Here is a 17,743-nt window from a genome sequence, read left to right on the forward strand (position 1 = left end):
GCTTTGGTATGTGGGAAACCTTCCGGTTAACCCACCACCGGGACCATGCCCATCCACTCGACCCGCTCAAGGAACGCAGACACAAGTTCGAGCAATCAACAAGGGTTTATTTCATACCTTCAAAACGGCCCAAGCAAAGGCTTTCCCCAAGTAGAAGAGCGACCCGATCCGGTCCGCCCAATAATAGACAGTTCTTCCGGTATCCGCCCCCTAACCTACCGGCAAGCGAAACGCACCATCTATCTATCGTGCCACCTAACAGCAACCCCACAAAAACCAATTCCACAGGTGTTAGATGTTTAGTGAATGTCTGCATCCAGATGTCTACTAGACCTCTATAGTTTCAGATGTTGCTTAGACATGTACAAAAATGATCCACGAGACACCCCTGAGTCATTCCACGCTAAAAATCTCCCTTTTGCGTAGTATAGCAGCCCATATGAATTGTATACCATACTTTAGCACTCTAAATGTCGTGATTTTTAATTTCACGTGTGCAAGGGGGATCTGTAAAGTTCGAATATACGTGGAGAGGTTCTCACGTTGGTGAGAGGTACGAGGCCGTGCTACTCCGCGTTCGTTATCTGAGGCTGCAGGCAGTACACACTGAAGTATGTGCGTCACTGAGACACTGCAGTAGCCACAGTCAAAAGAGTGACAGTCAACGCAGAGACGCAGTCAATGCCTAGAAACCCAGCCTCTGTCAGTCAGAAATTGTAGCAGGGCGTCTGCCGCAAAGCCTTGGTACGCTGGACTTTTTACGGGCGCTAGAAAAACCTTCAGACACTTTTGTATGCGAGTACTATTCCTTGCTTGTAATTAACCTTTAAATTGTTATAATCTGTTTGGCTATTTCTAACTGTCTCCTAGCTACTGCACTGTTCGCATGGGAGAGGGAATCAGCAGATAAGTTGGATTTTTTTCAACTGTCCCACCCTCTCCCCTATCCCTTGCTTGGGGTCCGAGATAAACCAGTTCCGTCACGGAACTCGGAAATGTGATGCATAATAAATGTAGAAGAAACATTGCCTTTTTTAAAGGCAAGTGGTTGAGGTAGCATTGCATAAGTATATGTTTTCACACAAAGCGAAGTATCTGCAACAGAAGTGGAGACGAAAAAGATGTTTTCGTTCTAAATGCAGCATAATTAGCTTGTCATTCGCCTTTTTTGTACTCCCTGATTTTTCGAATATAAACAGTGACTGCCAAAGCAAACATGATGCAAGCAGAAACAAGGCAAAGAGAAACAAAAGACACACATTAGCTGGTTAGACCACCACAAGCACCACCACAGTTTTCGATGCACTGAAGATGGTCGCAAGACCTGGTACCATCAGTTATTTTATCAGTAGGTTTATAGTTTGTTTTAGCTCCACGACACTGGGGGTTTTAGCGCTTTTAATTATGGACCACGAAACTGCCCAATTTTTAACCCTTTTGAATAATAGAGCTTCACTGCTGTTGAAATTAGAAACGCCAAGGATGTCTTTCAAATTAGCCACCCACGACCAGCAAACTTTCCTCCTACCGAGCTGTCCGAGATTCGAGAAAACACCTCTCTGGTTTAGTGATGTGTCGTTCGTCAATGATTTCTTCAGTTTGAATGAGTCATTCGTGTGAACTGAACGAACTTGTTGACCTATCAAAAAATCATGGTCGATTCATCAGTGGATCCAAAGGAAATGCATTAGCATTAAAACTTGAAAGCCTTTTGGGAACTCCACTTCACAAAGCTACACACCCCTACAACGACTCTTCAAAAGCGCTACACAACTCTTCACACGACCCTACACAACGCTAACGCAAGACAGCATTCACAGTCAAACGAGCCTTCCGGGCTTACTCTGATTCAGCTGTGTGGTGCAGTTTCACAGTTTTCTTTCGTCGCCGCTGCTTCGCACAGATTTAATAACCCGTGACGTGCCCACGCAGACACGTCTGAATGCGTTGGCCACCACAGCTCAACTGTGCCAGTGGAGTGCAGCTGTAGCTTCCACAGTTTCGCCATGAAAACCATCGCCCCTTGGCCCTGTCATAGTTCCGAATAGCGAATCGCGACGGCAGAGCCGGAATCTGGCGCCAAAAAGAGTGCTCTGACTTGATCTAACTGCGCGTGCTGTCTCCTATACCCTCTACCTCGGATTCCCCCTTCTATTCCCGGCGCTTCGCCGGGCCATCTGCTAATATTATCGGGAGGCACAAAATGAAAATCCAGAAGACAAAGGATTGCACATGTACAAATTTCTTGACATGGTAAACATATAAACAAGAAGCCACATTTGAATGAAAGTAAATGTACACGATGATTACAGAATACTGCAGAATAAATAAATAAAGAATAAATATATATTCTTTGATATAAATAAAAGTGTAAATATATAAACTGCAGAATATTAAATGGAGTTTGAGAAATGCACTCTAAAATTGAGGTGTAATGCTCGGTACGGACGCTGCTTGCTTTCCCCCAGGCAAATCTGCTCAAATAAGACAGCCTTCACTGAGGAAGACGCTGAAAGATACAGCTCCCCAAATGGCTACATTCGCTTTGAGATTTTAGCGCAAAACTGTGTGCGTATGAGATGAAGAACCAGGAGGTAAAATACCACTTTAAATTTTAACTAGGTGTATCAAGATGGGTTAGTTGGGACAGGTCCATGATGGGGAGAGCAAGCAAGACAAACTGAACCACACAACATAAACTCAATAAGCTCATTTTAAATTGGTTTTTGTAAGTTGGACTATAGTAGGTTGCTCATGCATGGTATTGGCTATTGCAGTCTGATAGAAATGTTGAATTATCTTATTACGATCCTGTACTCGGATAGCGATTCTATTATTGGCGTGTTTCATGCATCTAAGTATGAAGAGGAAATTAGAAACATGCTCGATCTTTGATCCTACCCCACTGATCATCCACAATATAGCAACAAAACTAAAGGAGCACTGTTCAGATTCAAGGACGGCACAGGAGGGAAGATATTTGAAGAGGTGGTTGGCTCTGAACGCAGAAACGTATTCCGTTCCATTGAATGATGAAAGCCAAATTGATACAGCAAAACGAGTCAAGAAAAGTATCACTCATAGAGAGTTGCATCACGATCTGTATGAACGTGTCTTCTTTAATAGTGCAAAGGTAAGTCATTAGCAATGGACTATATGTAATAAACGTCAATGTATGTTCACGATTGAAACAACCAAGCTTGCTCTCATGGCATACGACAACGAAAGGTATCTCTTTAAAGGCATTCTTCATATCCATATGGAAGTTGTGACACCAATAGAAGTGATCATATTCTTTAATATACGAGGGGCGTTCAAGTCAAACCGGGACTTTTCATTTTTCACAAATGTAAAATGAACTTGCAGGCGAGAAATTAGTTTTATTTTTCAATGTAATCTCCAGCTGCAGTAATGCACTTGTCCCAGCGTTTCACGAGGGCTTGGATGCCAGCAGCGTAGAAATCCTTACCGGCGTGTAGCAGCCATTATCGGACCGCATCCTCGACCTCGTCGTCACAGCTGGAGTGGCGGCCCCCAAGAAACTCCTTCAGTGGCCTGACGAGATGGAAATAGCTGGGGGCGAGGTCTGGACTGTAAGGGGGGTGTGGCAGCAACTTCCAGCGAAGTTCCTGTAAGGTGCGTGTCATGAGATGCGCGGTATGCGGGCGTGCATTGTCCTGTAGGAGGAGGACTCCTTTGGTGATAAGGACCGGCCGCTTTTGCTTCAGCGCCTTATGCATATCCGTGAGAACCAGGCAGTAATATGCACTATTGATATCGAGACATGTTATTCGTCGGTCCTTGAGGATCAGGCGCTCCACAACTTCGATGCTCTCAGGAACTCTGACACTGGGCTCTGAGCCACCCCGGCAGTGATCGCCCTGCACTGATGTACAGCTTGGGACAAAAGTTTACGGAACACCGGGGTATCGCATTTCTTCATTGGGGTGACACCCAAGCAGCAAACAGGAGCGGACACACACATAAGGAGATGGATAGAATAGCCGGTCACCCGTTTCTTATTTGAACTCGTCTTGATAGCTAGTACGAGACCGCTCTGATGAAGAAATACGCACGTGCCGTGTTCCGCAAACTTTTGTCCCAAGCTGTACGGCCGTCTCGGGACTGTTTGTACCATTCAAACGCTTTGCTGCGGCTAAGTGTATCGTGGCCATACTGAGCCTGAAGTATTCTGTGGATTTCAGGCGATTTTACGCCTTCATTCGCGAGAAACTTCATGACAATTCGCTGTTCGATGTGCGCGCTCACCTCGTTTTCGGCCATCTTGTCCAGCACGTGTCCTCTGTTTTGCCCAACCTTTGGACCACCATGTGGTGAACGCGGAGGTCTGCTGCATGTGAAAATGACGAAAAAGAAGTAGTGCGAGCCATTTGTACACTCAGGAGACAGAAAGTCCTGGTTTGACTTGAACGCCCCTTGTATGTTTGCAGTGGACTGTCTTGTCTCGTCTCATCTCTTTGCAGATGTGAAGGTTTTTCAGTTGTGTTTTTCTCCTTCAGTCGATTCGCATTACAACTGGCTCCTTTCCCAGCACCATTGCATTAATAAACATATTTTCACTGGTACTTCTTTGCATATCTATTTCTGCGTGCTGGAGTGCACGAGCATTGCCACATGAGCAGGGAGGGAGCGTGCGGGGGCTCCCGCAGCTCTTGTGCCAGACTGGACAAAAAAAATTGCTGGGGTGGCGCCCCAAGTGGATTTTGCTCGCAAATGGGTTACCCACAGGTTGGCATTTTTCGAAAAATTTCTTAAACATCACATCATGCCTGGCAGTGCTCACAACTGATAACATCACATCACTGTCTGAGCCCATCACAACATAACCCATCCTTGAACATCACTGCACATCATATCATAACCCATCATTCTACATCACAACACATCGATCATTACCCATCATTCAACATCACAGCCCATCCCACATCACCCATTATTTGACATCACAACCCATCGCATATATTCCCCATCACTCGACATCACAGCCCATAACATCACTACCCATAATTTAACATCATAGACCATCACATCATAGGCCAGAGTTCAACTTCACGACCGTTCTGAATCAAGCTTCGTTTTGAATGATGGGCTTAGGAGCACACGCTTTTAGGAATTTGGAGCAATGTAATTTGAATTGCTGTTTACTGCTTTGGTGCCAATGTTACAACCACCAGCATATTGCACTTCAAAGCGACGGTGTAGACGCTTTTAGGAGCTCTATTTAATTTCTACCAGAAGCACAGTTAAGCAAAGTAATTTGAATTACTATTTACCTTGTGATGCCCTTGGTACAACCACTGCATGTTGCGGTTTAAAGGGGCGGTGCAGGACGCTCTTAGGGATTTTATTCATCTTCTACCAGAAGCACCGTAAAATCATGTAATTTGCCTTAGTGTTTGCCACATTCGTGCCAGTGGTGCTACCACTGCATGTTGTATATTGTAGTTTGAAGAGGCCATGCACAGGTACTTAGGAATTTTATTTAACTTCTACCTGAAGCACAGTAGAACAATGCAATTTGAGTAACTGTTTACTGCTTTGGGGCCAATGGTAGAACCACCGGCATATTACAGTTTAAAGGGGCGGTGCGCACGCGCTTAGGATTTTCTTTTAATTTCTACCAAAAGCACAGCAGAGCAATGTAATTTTTATTTCTGTATTCGCTTGGCGAATGAACACTAGCGGCGCTTCGGTCAGTCGTATCACGTGATACTTTTACTTCACGGGCTGGATAGATTCTGGCGTGTGTGGAATTCTCCGTGGTGTCTTCACGTCGCTTTTATAGTTTTCGTCTAAGAAATCTGCTACCTGTTTAATGCTCCAGTGCGCAGCTTACGCGACTGAAAAGGCTCATCAGACTTGACATGGGAAGAGCAAATTACCGGCACAGTCACGTCTGCAGTAAGTACTTTGCTAGCACCAGTCGCTATACCCACTGCTCGAGTTTACATTGTGGGCACTATGCAGCGAGTCAAGCTTTTTTAAGATCTTGCAGCAGAGATTCCGCTTTGACCGTATTAATATGTTACTAGTTCACACCACCGCAGCCACAAACACAGACAAAAGGCACACACAAAACAGGGCGAACTGCATTCTAATATATTACTAACATTGTCACAATTACTGCTGAAATGTCAAAAATCAATAAAACAATCTCTGAGAGCAGGTTTCTCTTCACCTGAAAGACGAAACATCAGGCATATTGTTAACCGCTTGCTTGTATTTCCTTTGAATGTGTAGAGATGCAAGTTATTGGCCTGGTTATTTATAATAAAGTGGTGTGTCACAAGGGCAGTGTCACACAGTGTACAAGATGCTTTTATATGAATGTGTGTCTTCACCCACGTAACAGTTTTCCTATGCAAATATTAGTGAAATTCACGTTATGTTTTACTGCACAGTTATGAGAAGCTATTAAGTGCCCTTGAACCCAGTGTTTGTCATATTTTTCGCACTTCATTATTGCATACATGTTGAACCTACATCGGTACATGAGTCATTTTACAGGTATATGCTCAACAAAAGTAGACACTTTTCTACTAATTTAGCAAAGTGGCCTCATCAAAGCTCCCACTAAAGCTGAAGAAATTTTTCCCGTACACAAAAAGTATGCTGACTGGACTTTTGTCACTCCTGTCTCAATTTGAGTTTGCAGAAAATAGCAGCTCGTATTCTTTACAGACACGCCCTGCCCCGCCAGTTCTTCCTTGATACAAATGCAATTTTGTCACCTGATACTCGTCCACATCTTTTTGGTTCTGTATTTAACGCGTGAGTCAAGCTATACTACTTTGCATCCGAGTCGTACCAGCACAGTTGTATGCAAACGCCGCCAAGCATAGCTTGGAGCCAACATCATATTTCCCACACTTTGAGAAAGATCAGCTTTTCAATTAACGTTCATTTCAAAAAAACTCTTTGACTTTCGGATAAAGTCTAAAAAGATCCGGGTAAAATTGAGTGGATACAATTTGAAAATATCCACTGGATAAAATCATTGAGGATCAAATCCAAGCAACCCTGCCCATACAATAGTGTGACATTTCATGTACGCACACGTGGGTAAGTCCCCGAGTTTGACAATACGTCAGCCAGGGTTTGACCAAGACCTCGACGTCTACCGCTCTAGGCTTCTACCCTTCACTTTACATCCACTCCGCACGATATGTACCATAACACCTTGGGACTGGGGTCCGTGGTGACACCACTCACGAAATATCAACAAAAGTTAATGCGCGCTACTGGAATTTTGCCATACAAGTACATAGGACCACTTTTCTTTCATGCCAGCTGGGACAATTTTTTCCGGGACCATTTCTTGCGATACAATTTTTCACAGAACTTTTATGAGTTTCTTCTTTTTTTTTTTTTTTTTGCTTCCCCAGGAAACCTTTCTGACTTCCAGTGCAAGTTGAGGAGCCTGCAAGTTCAAAAAGATTGGCGTATGTTCGATTGATGTTTACATTCTGCAGTTGAACACTTTTCCTAAAACAATAGCAAAGCTCGAAGGAAAAAGGTCCCGCTGACCCTTGTTGCAACTGCTTTGAGACATGCACAGCATGATAGGACACTTCTCTGGAATCTACCCGGCCCTGCGACTGAAATGTAGGAGTATGAATATATTTGCTCCTAAAGTACGAATATCGAGGTTTAAGTGGAACGTCGATACTTTTGTACTCACTATTTAAAATTTATTATTGTAAGCTTTTTTCAGGGTGGTTCTTCAACTACATCACATGTTTCTAAAGCAAGTTCTAAGAGGAGCAGAAATGCTGGTTTGGCAGTGGAGTTATATATATAGGCTGGCATCCTTTCGAAGAGCAGTACACTACTACAAAGAACAGCTACTACATGACTAATTACCTAAAATTCATGAATTAGCTCTCTAATTAGTCATTCGAGGAATACTGACATTGCTACAGGTACACCGTGGATGAATCCTGACAAAGTAGGGCGTGCATGGAAGTGGCACTGGAGTGATCATGAGAGGAAGGACGAGGTTATATTTGGAGACCTGTGTTTTCTCCTGTGGCTGCGTCATCCTTGGGCCCGCAGGATCGCAACACAATCTATCTTTCCCGTCGTAGTTGCGTTGTCCTCAAGGGTAGTGAATAATTCGGTAACGGCTGTGAGGGCAATCTCCAGAAAAGACGCCCGATAATCCACACTTGGAGAACTTAGACAGGGCAGAGAGGAGATTGTTGGCCTTGCCAGAGAGGCCTGCGGCTCTGGCGGTGATTTAATTGACACGGCGAACGAGTGTTTCGTGACTCGATGGAGGCTGTGCGGCTGAAACCGTGTATCCAGAAGGTGGGCAAGGGGAAGAAATTCGTAGTAAGAGCTCCAATGCTGCTTCAATGGTCGGTGGCTCTGCCAAGACAGCTTTTTCTCGTACCGTGGTGGGAACGTCGATAACAAACTGGTCGGGGATCATGGCGTCACTGACTTTGAGACATCGGGGGCTTTCGCTTTCGGAAACAAATCGAGGATGTCGTAGGCATGCATGCCATAGTTTTCTCCAGGTTGGTACGGGCGCGAAAGATGAACGATGGCAAATCACGAGTACCAGTTGAAGTGCACTTTGCTAGTGATGCCTCCACGTTAGGGTTTGACTCTCTGCCGTCTGAGGGGAAGTTGGTAACAGTACAAACTGCTCTGCGGCGGATACATGTTGAGAGATACGCCGTGCGTTGGCACCATGTCCAAGAGTTAATAATGGCGCAGGATTCGCACTGGCGAATCTAAAACACAAATTCAGAGGTACGCAAGAGCAAAGGTGTACGGCGGGAAGAACGAAGATAGGTGGGCAACGGTGTTGGCATTGCCACCGAGTAAAGACATTATGGAGCCTGTAGCAGAAAGCTGCTAATCCCATAGCTACCACAAATTGCAGTGAACCTGAGACATAGAACAACATAATGGAAGATTTATATGGAGTTCAGTATTTAGCCGTTCAGATCCGTGCCGAAATCCAAAGAGCTCTGCGTCCTCGAACGCGTGGCGTGAATCACGATATCGCATGGCTATCGTCGTCTCCCGCTACAAATGGATCAACACGGGGTATAACGCAAGGTTAAACATGCATCATAGTACGCAAGTACGAACATACAAAGTGCGAACAAGTACCCAGGCCAGCTGGAGTAAATGTCATCTTCTTCGTCGCCACAAGCTGCAGCCAAACTCCCAAGCAACGATCTCAACGACGACAGTGCCGTCACAGTCTGGCATGAATCAAACCCACACCTTCCTGATTGTCTGTTATGTACGCTTCCATTACACTATGCATACGTCACGGCTTCTTGAAAATTCTAAGGCCTCGTTCGGAAAGACACCAGCACATATTCACTGTGGCCTATTTTCTTCCATGCACACCGACAAAAAAATTAGGGGAGCATATTTCATGGATTCTTGGGTGTGGACATAAGTGATTTGCAACTCATGACAGCAATCTTGTTTACACTGAACGGTGGTACGAAGAAATAGATACCGTCACGAAGGTAGGTTAGATTAATGATAATTTATTTCTGTTGGGAGCCGAAAAACCACCACTGAGGTCTGACTTAGGCATGTAGATCACGGTATCCACGGTATAACTTTGAGAAGGTATATGCTTCATATCTCGCAGTCATTTATCTGTGCATTTGTAGTACCTATACTCACACACATGCATTCATATGCAGAGGTATCGATTCTGGACTTTCGCTACCATTTCCAAAGTTGTAAATTTGTCTCATCAGGTGTAATTGGCTGCATGGTACAGTTCGTGCCCTAAAAGTAAGAACTTTTCTCTGTGTGGATTATTGTATGATCGTTGAGGATACTTCCTTGATTTCTACTTTCACTACACCATCTGCGCTGCAATTTTCCGTTAGCTGGAGCGCTAAGTTCGGGGGAATCATATCCATACACCACGATAGTTCCGCTTGTGCCTGCGACATTACCACGTAACCATGCTGGGACAAAGTTTGAAACCCGCGGTCAGCCTCGAAGATCTTGTACTTTTATACGTCATTCTACAAGCTTTACACATGCGACATCAGTCAGAGTGCATATTACGGTACCATCCAAGTTTTTACTCGGGATCTTTGCAACGTTGAGACACATGGCGCTGCCGTGAGGCTAGCTGCAAATAAATTGAATTCCTTCATTGAAGTTCCTTGCATGGTACATATTGTCGGAGCAGAGGTAGGGCATCCGGACACCTTTGTGAAGCCACTCGACTACGTCCTTGAGGGCAGGTATGAAAGGAACGAAAGCAAGCAGCATTATGTACCAGAAGGCACAGAAGAAAGCGATAGCGTATGCAAAGTAAAGGAGAATGAGCAGCCAAACGGCCGTCCAGATAATTTGAGCAATCAGTGATGAAGTGTTTCTGCCCATTGCGATTGGTCCCTTTGCTTGGGAGTCTTCAGGTCCTACATGCTTGGGTCTGTGGAGAGAAAGAAGGTATCTCTGTATTTCTGATACAATTCAGTTACACTTATCAAGTGCAATGTACCAGCCTTAGGAAGTAACATGAGACGAACTCAGTTGCTAGTTTGAGATTGTGTATGTTTGTCTATCGTGTTTGTGTGTGTGTGTATTTCTGTTTGTTCGCTCCCAGAGATTATGAACTCGGACCAACTGGCACGGCTCTCAGCACCCACCGAGAAAGATCTGTTGAAAACCTGGGGTTGCATCCTGCGCCACATTCGGGTATCACCACAATCCGGGTCTTCCGCAGAATTTTCGTCTGAAGGAGGGTGTCATGCCCCTTTCAGTTGGCTACTGCTGTGTGTATTCACATAAAACACATGATAAAATTTAGGGGGTCTTGTAAGGTTACGGTTTCTTTTCGTTTTTTTTTTTTTTTTTTTCGTCGCATAGTGGTCTGTGGGGTCAAAGCGAAAGTCCCTGACCATAACGTTGATATGGGATTCTGCGAGCTACTCTCCAACCAGCATGACCAAATGGACGAGTTGGATAAGGGCTACTTTGACTTGGATAGTACAGCAGTTCGTGAACTTTACTGATAGAGGAAGGCGCCGACAGGTGGCTCGCATGCTCAAAACGACTTTCCTATTGTGAAGATTATGTTTGTAAAATTCTATATGGGAATTCCTTCACGCGCACCTGTTGAACGACATTTTAACATTGAAGGAAATGTGTTTGACTTAAAAAGGTAGAAGCTCACTGACCATAACTTCCAAAAACGAATGGTGCATAATGCAGCAAGCATGTGGCATAAATACTGGTGGACAGGACAAGTGCTCAAAATTTATGTTTTTGAGTGTTGCATTTTCTTGGCATTTTGTAACTGTCGAGTAACCAAGTTATTTTGACGTGGTACCTGTGGCTTTAACTTGTTGCATTTGAAAAAGCGTATATATAATTGTAACTCAGTGACTACGTACTTTTACATGCAAGTTACCTTACCCCTGGCTAGAATACATCGGCAACTGCATCGCATTGTCCACATACCGAACAAATTATTAAAGGCCTGTATATAAGGCTATATATAATGTCTGTCGATACTGTCCTTGCTACGATTTAGCGACGGTCTATGATAACGATGTCAATATTGCATCACAGTACAAGGCACAATTAGGAGTTACTCTGCACGATATCGGAAGCAGCTGTAAATTCTCCCATTAGCAAGTTTGAGAGCATCAGAATAACTATACGAAAACCATACGATAAAGGAAGTTATCAAACCGAAGCTTATATGTCGCATATCACACATGTGATATGTCACCCACTTCAAAAAAAAAAAAAACAAAAAAAACAGGTTGATTGGCTCATCAAGTTCTCGACACTGTTATCGTGAAGTTCTTTTGACGTACTAAATCTCGTTGTGATTTACGGAAACATGTTTTGATACCCCTGTTAATTGGCTGTAAATAAATTGGCTGTCAATGATCAATAAAGTTGATTCAAAGAGTTATTTAGCCATCACGTGTATTCAGGCAGCACGTGTGTTGTGACTACACAACTACTACGCGACAAAGTTTGCTTTGCCGCTTCGTGACTCCGCAGAGGTGGGCAGTAATAGTAATACTGTATTATAATAATATTACTGCAATATTTTGTAGTGTTATGCATTTTAATATTCATTTTTGAATTTGTATCTGTATTATATGACACATAAAATCGAGGTGTTACGTGTATTATAATACTTTTGAAGTGTAATACTTTCCCAGAGGTCATAAGTCCGATCTGCTGAGTGTCACTGGTGCAATTTATCAGAAATTTTGTGTGCCCCACAAACATTCAGACACGAACAAGGCCCCTATTATTCCGCTGCCCCAAATTATCCCAAAGGGAGTGATCACGGGGTCAGAGGCTGCTGCAGACTCCCCGGCATTCCTTCCAGTTCAGCATCCGTAAGGATCAGCCATCCCATTGCAAAGCCTTTGTCATATCGCGTTGGACACTTCATATCCAAAAAGTCGTCGCCGACGCCAATAGGAGCCTCGGGTATCTTCGTAGGCACCTTGTGCTTGCACCACCTCATGTAAGACTGCTTTCATACCGTGCATTGGTGCTGCCCAAACTCGAATACGCATCGGCCATATGGGATCCCCATCAAGAGTACTTAATTCAAGCATTAGAGTCAGTTCAAAACAGGGCGATGCGCTTCATTACATCCAACTATTCTAGAGACGCAAGTGTTTCACGTATAAAGAATAACCTTGACGTTGATCTTCTCTCGCCAAGACGGTTAATAGCCAGGCTGTGCCTCTTCCATAAAATTTATCACAACACACCCGCTCGCGATCGTCTCCTAGTCCCTGCTAACTACATTTCATCTCGTCTGGACCACATCCATAAGATTAAGCTACCCTATTGTAACGCCACTTCCTTTCTAAAATCATTCTTTCCTAAAACAATTAGTGACTGGAATCTCTTGCCTGAACACGTTGCTTGTACACACGATCCTGCTGATTTTAAGGCTGCCTTCCTCCAATCCAGGGGCCGGATTCATAAACAGTTCGCACGACAAAAATTGTCGCAAGTCCGTCGTAAGACAACGTTGCGATAAAGTGCGGATTCACGAAGCGCGGGCGTCGTAAGATCGTCAAAAGTTACGGCGAAATCCTAAGAGAGCCCCCGAGCTGTCAATCAACAGCAAACATGGCTGCCTACTTTGGCCGGTGTGGATTTCGAACAGTTGGAACCGCGACGAGGTTTGCGACGTGAGAGGGCTTGTTGGAAACGTGTGACCTTGTTTGACGTCTCCGAGAGCCACTTGCTACGCTATCATAGGATGTCAAGTGCTGGGATTCGTATAGCCTGTGTGACGTACGTGTTGGCTCCCTCCTTGAGGTGACCAACTGATCGGTGCCACGCTATTCGCGGGGACGTGCAGGTGATGGTTGCGTTTCGTTTTTATTCAAGTGGAAGCTTCCAGTTGGTGATTGGAGATTTGGCGGCCGCGAAAACAAAGCAGTTGTTCCCGCATCGTCGTTGGTGTAACAAGTGCAGTGTGGACGCTCAAATGAAGTTCATTCGCACACCGAGTGAACCTCTAAATTATGTTTGGTCATGTCCAGGCAGTTGTCATGCAATGTGGCGTAAGCAAGGTTTTTCTCTATGAACATTCCGTATACGTGTGCATATCCTGAAATTGTGTAGGAGGAGTGCCCGGGGGATGGAAAGTGTGGTTGTTTTAGAAAACACGTTTATGTCTGAATACGCTCCTAAATAATTTCGTAACTGAAGTCAACTAAATAAATGAAGATTCCACATTCTTATGTACGCAGTCTATTCGCTGTTGCCATGGTTTAAGCTGCCACCTGGCAATGTGTTCACCCCATACTTATGCTGCTCTATATGGCAAGCATTCGCATTGCAGGACAAGCAGGCCTGCTAAATGTTTCTCAGTTTTCTTGTGAGTCTCCAAAACTTCCTCTGCCCCAGTGCGGCTGTCATATTGACGCCTTCATGAAATGCCATGCACACACTAATCTGAGAAGACAGGCATATAATTGTTGACTCAATTGACTGTACACTGTGAATGCACGTGACGAAGCATGAGGAGGTACAGTATGCTTGTGTTTCTGTGCGTGGTTCTACTCTGAATGCCCCTGCTCAAACATGAGTCCTTGCTTGACCATGAGGCGGATGCCTGAGGCTGCTGAGCAGGCTCTACATAGATATCATTCGCAGTCGCTTTTTCTGAAGGTAAGTACACATGGGAGAAAACGTAGCCCCTGAAAGAGGCATCGTTGGACATGGTCGATGGGATGTGCCTGGATTGGTGAGTTCTTGTGCTGAGTCAGAGCTGAGCACAGCATTCTCAGCGAATTAATTAACACAAGTTTGTGGTGAGGGTGTTTGGTGCACTCATCCCCCCTCACACACATACCAATATCGAAACTGCCAGGAATATCATGGACAGCAGTTCGGTCAATGGCCCCAACCACTCTTTCCTCCAGTATCGTCACCGGTACTAGCCGCGCTGCGGTCTACACTTGCTCCTGACGTTTGAAATTAATATACTTGTGAATGTTATGAAATTTCATAGCCGTCCTTTCCTTTCCTCTCTGTAATATCCACCCTAACAACTATTGTAATTCCCAATGAACCCTCCCATTGTGCTGTTCCTGCGAACGTCCACATCGTACACCTCTCTTTTGCTCGAACTTTTAAAGTCTGTCCACTTCTACTTCTGCAAAGTTCCGTGTAATTCCCGAAACCGCGAAGAGGGCTGCAGTGATGTGCTTAGGGACCTTCTGCTTGTCTTTAGCTCCTGCTGCTCCATCTCCACTGGCGTCGATAGCGCTTTTGTTTGTTTTGTACCCTTCCACGAGGGTCTCTATCTCGCTCTCCGTAAAATTCGGCCGGTGGACACGCTTGGAGGCCCGATGAGTGACTTCTATATCAACTTCAGAACACACTTCTGAAAATAACGAGCGATTTTGTTGACAAACACCGTGGCATGTGGCATAGGATACAACGGGCCCCATTGGTTGAGCTGACGTCACACATCACACGTTGCTATCACAATAACATAACCTCGGGCCCAATCGCTCATTAATCCCACGGTCACATTTCAGGAAGCACGTCAGCTGCTCTTTCTTGCTCGTTCTGCCCATCGTGAAACTCCCTCTCCTTTACGATCCTTTCGTGAATACTGAACCCCGCGATTTGCGACGATGTCTTACGACGGTTGTAGACTACGACATCGTAGCGAATCTTACGAACTTGTTTGTGAATCCGACCCCAGGGCTTCAGGTTCATCATGCTCTTCCCATGGTACACGTGGTCTTCTTCCCTTATCAACTTGATGTTTCATTTTTCACTTTTTGTAATACTTTTGTTACGCGTTTCTATTGTACTTTTCTTATGTGCTTCTCTCCACTCCGTTATGTAATACCCCCTGGGGGTCTTTAACGTACTTAAATAAATAAATAAATATGAAAGGGTGCGTCCAGTCTGGTCCCCTCTGTAAGCGGTTGCACTATGGACAATCACGCACTTTTGGATGGCCCACATTTTATCGTCCAGACTGAACGAAATCAAGATTCTGCCACACTGAGAGCAAGCTATTCACTGTGATCGAGTTCATCAGCCCTATCTCATCAGGTTCGTAAGCGCCATGCACTATAGGGCACTACCCCCTTGACAACATGTTAAAATGGAAGCATCTGAAATAAAACGAGTGGGAATGGCTGCATGTCTCGATAAGTAATGCAAATATTGTATATCTTTCTGCTTTTCTTTTCCTTTTTCTCCTCAAGTTATGTATCAATGTATTACTCGTATTACTCGTGTAATACACAAGTAATTGTAATACCTCAAAATCAAAGTATTATGTATTAGTATTATTATACAAAATATTAGTATTACTGCCCACCCCTGTGACTCCGTAAGGCTAAGTAAGCATTTTGCCATACACTCTTAAAAATGGACTTCACCCCACAGCACGCTCCTAACCAACCATCATCCCTAATGTCACCGTTCGCCCCTGATATGTTGAAAACAGGAAGCGTACGCCTTTCTTGTACCAATTATGTACTGCATAAGTGGTGCACAAAAGGCGTACGCCTCTCGTTTTCAACAAATCCTGGGCGAGGACGATGTCACCACTCCGCTGTGCAAATGCTTCAGATGGTGTTATTCAAATGAATGGAAAAAGGTTCTACACCACACATTTGTATAATTCCTCTATTTTTATATTCGGTATTTGGTGTTATTTGACTTCCACGCATTATTTCACTTTTAAACACACTAACTACTTTTTAAAAGCCATAAGCCCGTCTACGAAACCTCACCCAGTTGGAATATATAGCTTCGGTGACACCTAAAAGGCTTTGTGAGCACGTTGTTTTTGCAGTTAAGGCTTCTATAATGCGATGCATAATAAACATATGCTCACCAATATTCTTGTGCTTCCAGCTTCTTGCTGGCCTCTTTCTCTTCTGCAAGGCCACTGCCACAAGGGATGGGAAGAAATAAATGTCCCCCGTATTTAAGTATGAATAGAAAAAATACATTTAAATATCTATTTAAATCCTTGGCGTAAATGGTTTTTAAGCGCAATACACAAATATAAATATAACTACAGTGTATAGATACCCTAAATGCTTTCATAAATACATTGAACGAGCTTAGGATCAACATAGAAGAAACTGCTGCTTTATGGGCATTCAAGCAGACACTTACAAGAAGTTGCAGCGTTACTTTATCATGGTGAGCCTAACGATTAAACTCGAGGCCTCTGTCTTCCATGCACTTGTGGGGTCATATGATGTGGATAGCTAAAAAAGCGAGTCTCTCCACAGGAGCTGAAGAAACAGGCTCATGTTAAAATTAAGCGCCATGTCTAGTCCGGGAAGTCCTACAACATGGTGACATCGCTCCAGATATTTCACGGTGGGTACTGGTGCTATCGTGGCAGTCCTCTGTGCGATATGCATTCAAGATTCAAGATATCCTCGACAAACGCTGGCTGCTCGACATTTGTGTGTTTTTCCATAAGGAAGTCCTGCAGCTCGCAGCAACGAGTTCGAAAGACGCCCTCTTCGCAATTGCGATTTCTTGCGGGATCCACTCCATTTTGACCCTTTGCTTTCCAGCGACACGGATGAGCATGTTTACCGTCTATGAGGTGTTGAAGCAGGGATGCTAAGCAGCCTTTGTGCGCTTTGCGAGAAAACTACAGAAACAATAACGAATGCACGCATGCATTTCTGAAGACAACTGCAATGTGAAGATGACTACACATAACCGTCATCTTCATGCTGCTCTGCCAACCAACGGGAACCGGAAGTATGCAAAGGCGGAACCACCCGCCATTCCTTGCTCAGGTCTGCCGGGATTCCGTAATAATCAAGTGACGTACAAACGACAGCACACGGGCAAGATATGTAGTAGGAAAATAAATAAATTGATATAACAGGCGAATAAGTTAGGAAAACATGCACGTCAAGCTTAGGTGATGAAGCAGCGAATGGAAGGCAGATACGACGATCGCCAGTGTCAACACATAGTAGCTTCGCAATCGTTCCGGTGCCGGCTGTGCCGTCTTGGTTTCTTCCTGGGACCTCCTCCCACGCTGTCACTAATATGTTGGCACAGATCCCTTAGAAGTCGGTCTAGGACGCACGTTCCCCCATAGCGTTAGTCGTGACGTTTCCCGGCTCCGTGGCGCCGACAGCGGCGAGCTCTTTCAGCAGTGCCAGCACAACCAACCTCAGAAGCGGTCTTGCAGCAGCTCTCCACAGTGTGTAGTTTGCCG

The sequence above is a fragment of the Ornithodoros turicata genome, chromosome 2 (assembly GCF_037126465.1).
Source record: "Ornithodoros turicata isolate Travis chromosome 2, ASM3712646v1, whole genome shotgun sequence".
In the NCBI taxonomy this organism is placed as follows: domain Eukaryota; kingdom Metazoa; phylum Arthropoda; class Arachnida; order Ixodida; family Argasidae; genus Ornithodoros; species Ornithodoros turicata.